Here is a 6,656-nt window from a genome sequence, read left to right on the forward strand (position 1 = left end):
TTTGTTTTCAACTTGCTAGGAGATCTGGGGCATGAGCTTCAGTCTTCAAGGAAGAGTCATCTCATTCAATGCAATACATTGTCCAGGACCCTAATCAGATGTGTGGGTCATAGGTGATAAAAGCTTTCCACAGTGAGCACATTGGGGTTCCATCCAGATCTACATGCCACCACTCACCTAGCCCTGTGACTGTGAACACATCACTAAATCCCATCGGGTACCATTTCCTCAGCTGTCAAAAAGGGGTGGCATGAGAGGTAGTGGTTAGAAGCACAAACTCTGGAGCCAAACTACCTGGATTCAAATCTTGGCTCTGCCCCTTACTAGCAATGTGCCTCAGTATTCACATCTGTGAAATGGGGACGATAATTGGTCGTAGGATTGTTCTGAGAATTAAATAAATTAATACTTTTATTAGTATATGTAAGGCAGTTAGAAGAATTCCTGACACATGGCTCTGTGTTACCTGTAAAATAACAATCATCATTGTTCCTAGTATTTAAATTGACTCATATATGAAAAAGACCCCTTATCTAAGAGGTAGATGACTTCATTTGCAGTTAAAGACGAAACTTTAGATCCTGAAATAAGAGATACTGGAAAGTCTCTTTCCTATAATTTCTCAGGAACTATAGACTCAGGATTAGGAAGGACATTAGAAATGAACAATAGGGGATCAGATCATCCAGCCTGTTTGAAGGCTTTCAGCGACTGTGAATTCCCTGCTTTCAAGGAAACCTGTTCTTCTGTTACTGAAATTTCTAGTTAAAAGGTTGACCCCAAACTGAACTGGTTTGCCTGCTTATAACTTCCCCCCATCGATCCAACTCCTACCTTCAGCAGCCACGTAACAAATGTAACCTACTTCTACCAACCAGCCTCTTCTTGAAGATTTTTACTATGTCTTCCTTTACCTCCTTTCCTAGGAACTAAACATGCTCTGTTCTGGCCCAGAACAGGATTTCCTCACCATCGTGGTCACCCTGCTCTGGGGGCCCTCAACTGGTCAACATTCCTGTTTAAACTTGGTACCCCGATCACAGCATTTTGGGTCTGGAATGTCCTACTCATGAATGTTGAGTGAATGAATGAATGAATGAATCAAGTTCTCCAATTAGCACCGTAATACACCAGAACTATCATCTCCCTTTTATTATCACAACCTCAGATTACATTAGCTTTTCCAAAAGGAGCTTCCAGAGCTCGTTGACTTGGGGGTGCAGGCATGCTTCCAAAGATCTCTTCCCTCCCTGGAGAGATAAGGCTGTAGGACCCACTGTCGGGAGCCTACCTGCTCTGGGAATCTGCTAAAGAAGAAGGCAACACCATGGGAAAGGTGAAATCCAAAAACCAGCACTCTAGTCATACAAAGAAAGAAGCTTGCCAGTGCCCAACGCAGAAGGTCCTATCTCTCCTGTTGGAGTGAGGGTGACTGGGGTGTTCCTTAATGCTGCTCAACAATAATTTCTGGTTCCATTTACAGGCAAAAGACAGAAACGCACTTCCCGGCCTGCTAAAGTTAGGTGTAGCCACATGACGTGACAATGAAACGTGAGTGGAAGAGACAGGTGCAATCACCGTGTTCCTTTTTCCTGCCTTTGGCGATCGCGCGCGCACAGACATGGAACCGCCCCCAGTGGGGACCTCGGGGAGCGGAGCCTGAGACAACGCACAACAGGCATGGAACCTGAGTGAGAAATAAGCCTTTGCTGCTTCACCAGTTGGGGTGGGGGTCGGGAGGGGAGATCAAGAGGGAGTCTACCTCTACCTGCCAAACCAACCTAATCCCAGGTATCTTGAGAAACAAAAAATGAAACCCCTTGTGGATGGAGCCATGGAGGCCCAGAGAAGGAAGGTCCAGACCCTGCCAGTCCCAGGTGTGAGCCTGGGTAAGTCACTTGGCCACCCCAGACCTCAGTTTTCTTATCACTAATAGAGGAGGATTTCTCTAGATGATCTTCCACTAAGCCTCCTAAACTTCAGATCACATCAAAAGACAATCTTAGTGCAAGATGTCAACACTGGGGGAGATTGGACAAAAGGTATACATACAAGATCTCTCCAGAGTATTTCTTGCAACTGTAGATGAATCCACAACGCTCTAAAATAAAACGCAGGGAATTCCCTGGCAGGCCACTCGTTAGGACTCCGTGCTTCCACTGCTGGGGGCCCAGGTTGCATCCCTGGTCAGGGAACTAAGATCTTGCAAGCGGTGCCCTGTGGCCAAAAAAGAAAAAAAAAAAAAAAAAAAAACAGAAAAGTGAAAAAAAAAAAAAAAAGACAACCTTAAAGCTGAACCCAGTTCTCTTTTTTTCATTTTTATTTTTTATTGGAGTATAGCTGATTAACAATCTAACAATGTTGTGTTCATTTCAGGTGTAAGGCAAAGTGATGCAGTTATACATATACATGTACCAATTCTTTTTCAAGTTCTTTTCCCATTTACGTTATTTCAGAATATTGAGCAGAGTTCCCTGTGCTATACAGTAAGTCCTCGTTGGTTATCTGTTTTAAATATAGCCTGAATCCAGTTCTTAAAGCGCTAGTGAGTTTGATGTTTGCTGGTATAATTCTTCCGGAGAAACCCCTCCAAAGGCCTCCATGGGATTTCCTGGGCATAAGGCAGGTTGGCCATGTCCTCCATTCCTCCTCCTTCAGAAGACGCATTTAACTCCCAACAGTGTAAACCAAGAGCTCCCGTTCTCCTGCTTAACTTAGCCACAAAAATTAAATATTAAAAAACTACAGGGACTTCCCTGGTGGCGCAGTGTTTAAGAATCCGCCTGCCAATGCAGGGGACACGGGTTCAAGCCCTTCCGGGTCCGGGAAGATCCCACATGCAGCTGAGCAAATAAGCCCGAGCGCCGCAACTACTGAGTCTGTGCTCTAGAGCCCGCCAGCCACAACCACTGAGCCCACGTGCCACAACTACTGAAGCCCGCGCGCCTAGAGCCCATGGTCTGCAACAAGAGAAGCCAATGCAATGAGGAGCCCATGCACAGAAACGAAGAGTAGCCCTGGCTCACCGCAGCTAGAGAAAAGCGCGTGCGCAGCATCGAAGACCCAATGCAGCCAAAAATCAATCAATCAATAAACTACAAAAACGTTATGTCACAATAGGTGTTCTTTTGCAATGTAAAACGTTCCAGGGAGGGAGACACAAGAGGGAGGAGATATGGGGATATATGTATATGTATAGCTGATTCACTTTGTTACAAAGCAGAAACTTAACACATCATTGTAAAGCAATTATACTCCAATAAAGATGTTAAAAAAAAAAAAAAGAACACAGAATCAAAAAAAAAAAAAAAAACTTCCAGACAGTTGCATTTTAAAATGCTGGAACAAGTAAATTCTGGTTGTGTTATGCTTTTCACTTTTCTATGTTTTCTATATTTTATTTAATGAAAGAAATTGTGGACAAAAACTTTATTTAAGGAAACAAAATTCAGCAGCCTGTTTAGTCCAGATGTTTCATGGACGGTACTGAGCGAGGAACCTTCAGGGAGCCCATCAGCCAGGTGACCTTGGGCAAGTCATTTTACCCCTATGGGGCTCAGCGATCTCTATGCTGGACTACTCGTCCATTCTCTGAATGACCCTTTGAGGTCATTCTAGTTCAAGACAGAGTCCTGGGAAGACTCCATCCTTTAAGCTCTGGTCAGCTTCTCTCCCCTTAGTCACCCTGAGCCAGAGCTGCTGTCACCAGCATTTCTGCCACGCCCCTATTTTCCCGGCACAAAATTCCAGGGATCTAAGCATGCAGTGGGATCTGAGGATGCTGACAGACCACGACTAGTCTAACTTAATGACAGGGCAACAATTTTGGCTGATCTACACATGCAATAGTCAAGATCCTCTTTAACAGTAGGTAAACTGAGGCACAGATGAATAAAAGTTTGATCAAAGTCACCCAGGTTGGTGCTGGTGCTGCCCCTCATTGCAGTGCCCTCCCCGAAGATGCGCTTGTACCCAGCCCTGTGCTCTGGTTAAAGAGTTCTTGCTGCTCCACAGAGCCATCCAGCACGAAAGCCCTGGTTAGCAGGGACCCACACATCAGGGCTCTGGGAGGGCCTGCTGCATCTGCCCTTAGGCAAACTATTTGACTTTCTAGATTGTGCTTCCTGGAAGGAGGAGAAAGAGATGTTGGTTTCTCCCAGCATTAAAGCTTAATGCTTAAAATCAACTTATTTAATGATTTATAAACTTTTTCTTGACATATAACCTACGTACGGAAAAGTGCACAGATCATAAACATACAGCTTGATGAATGTTCACAAACTGAACACACCCATATAACCAGCTCCCGGGTCAAAAACAAGAACATCACTGGTACCTAGAAACCCCCCTCCTCATTCCCTCCCAGTTGCCGACCCCAACAAGGGTAACTAACCATTTTCCTGACTCCTCACACCTGGGATTATTTTTGCTGGCTTTTGAACTTTCTATAAAAGGGATCACCACATTTTTAAAAGCACTTTCTTTATAAGCAACTGAAACTTTAAGTTCACATGTAGAGGAATTTGGAGATGGCATTGTTTTTGATTTGGGCAACCTGCAAACGGCTTTAAATTCACTCTATATGGACCATGAAGCGATTTAAAAACCAAAGTATTTTACTCTACCTGATCAACTCACCAAATGAGTCTCAGCAGTCTCTCTCAGGGTCCCTGGGGCTCCTTTGCTAGTCCTTTCCCCTTCTTAGAATCACCTAAATCCTGTGATTCTAAGACCCAAGCCAGACTAGCTTTATTTTTTTTTATTTTGGCTGCTTTGGGTCTTCGTTGTTGTGTGCAGGCTTTCTCTAGCTGTGGCAAGCGGGGGCTACTCTTCGTTGCAGTGCACGGGCTTCTCAGTACGGTGGCTTCTCTTATTGCGGAGCACGGGCTCTAGGCGCGCAGGCTTCAGTAGTTGTGGCTCGTGGGGCTAGAGCGCAGGCTCAGTGGTTGTGGCGCACGGGCTTAGCTCCTCCACGGCATGTGGGATCTTCCTGGACCAGGGCTCGAACCCGTGTCCCCTGCATTAGCAGGTGGATTCTTAACTACTGTGTCACAGGGAAGTCCCCAGACTAGCTTTAGACAAAAGAAAAAAAACCTTTTCCTTTTAGAATAGTTTTACATTATAGAGAAGTTGCAAAGACAGTGCAGACAGTTCCCATATATCCTGCACTCAATTTCCCCTATTGTTAATATCTTACATTACTATGGTACCATTTTGTCACAAGTCAGAAACTGCATTTGTATATTACTATCAACTCAATCTCATACTTTATTCTGATTCCACAGTTTTCCCTAATGCCCTTTTTCCCTCTGGGGAACCATCCAGGGTACCACATTACATTTAATCCTTGTCTCCCTAGGCTCTTCTGGACTGTGACAATTTCTCAGCTTTTCCTTGTTTTTGATGTCCTTGACAGTTTTGAGGAGTACCAGTCAGGTGTTTTGTAGAATGCCCCTCAGTTGGGTGTGTCTGATGTTTTTCTCATGGTTATGGGTTTTGGAGAGGAAGACTACAGAGGTGAAGTGCTGTTCTCACATCAAATCAGGAGCACACGCTGTTGACATAACTTAGCCCTGATGATGCTGACCTTGATCACCCGGCTGAGGTTGTGTCTGCCAGGTTTCTGCACTGCAAAGTAACTCTCTCCTACCTTTCCACCCTGTAACCTCAGCAGCGAGTCACTAAGTGCAGCTCACACTCAAGGGGAAGGGGATTAACTCCACTTCTTTGAGGGAAGAATATCTACATAAATTATTTGGAGTTATCTGTGTGGGAGATTTGACTCTTCTCTCTCATTTATTTATTTATTTATTCATTCAGTCAATCAATCAATCCATCATTTCTTGTATCAGTATGGATTCATTCACAGTATGGATTCATTCATTCATTCATCAGTATGGATTCATTCATAAACTGTATTTATTTTACACGGGATTAAAATCCAATATGATGTTATCTATTCTTTTGTTTGAATTGTTTCAGCCTTGGCCATCAGGAGCTCCTTCAGGTTGGGGCTCCTGCGTCCCTTCTGCATGCACCATCCTTTTGATCTTTCAGTACTTTCCTGCTTTCTGGCACTACAGGATTCTCTAGACTTATTTGAGTATTTCCTGCCCCAGCCTTAGAATCAGTCATATGTTCAAAGAGCAGATTGGCCAGTTTTGACCCATCTTTTCCCCTCAAGATGCAAGCAGTCCTCATGGTGGGAAATAGCCCAGCCTTATTATGTGGCACAAACCAGCCATTTGCAAACAACTTTAAATCTAGTTTGATGTGTTGTGGGTTTTCCCCCAATTTTGGTTTGTTGCTATGGTTCGAGTATGTGCTCAACCTGTATGCCTACCGCCTCTTCTCCCAAATGGTTTTCAGTTTGCTTGAAGCCACTTTCCTCACTCACTTGACTGAGACTGTGATGTAGACCTGCCCCAAGTAAGTCAGGATGCAGAGCTAGGAGAATAAATTAGAGAGGGTCTCCTCCTTCAAGGCCTCCGAACTGCCAGCCTGGAAAACTACTATGTAAAGACAGGAGCCAGCTAGACATACACACACGCACCACACACACACACACACACACACACACACACACACACACACACACACACACACACACACACACACACACACACAAGAAGAGGGAACAAGAGAGTGAGCCACAC

At 44.5% G+C, this 6,656-nt stretch overlaps 1 long non-coding RNA gene across 1 annotated transcript; it reads right to left on the reverse strand.

The window, feature by feature from the left end:
- Positions 1-1,137: 1,137 nt before the first annotated feature.
- On the reverse strand, positions 1,138-2,140 carry LOC112407458 (uncharacterized). Its single transcript, XR_003004752.1, has 2 exons — positions 2,053-2,140; positions 1,138-1,307 (listed from the first exon to the last, which is right to left on the reverse strand). It is a non-coding gene; the product is annotated as an uncharacterized LOC112407458 (long non-coding RNA).
- Positions 2,141-6,656: the final 4,516 nt, after the last annotated feature.

The sequence above is a fragment of the Neophocaena asiaeorientalis genome, unplaced genomic scaffold (genome assembly GCF_003031525.2).
Source record: "Neophocaena asiaeorientalis asiaeorientalis breed wild unplaced genomic scaffold, Neophocaena_asiaeorientalis_V1.1 scaffold133, whole genome shotgun sequence".
Lineage (NCBI taxonomy): Eukaryota > Metazoa > Chordata > Mammalia > Artiodactyla > Phocoenidae > Neophocaena > Neophocaena asiaeorientalis.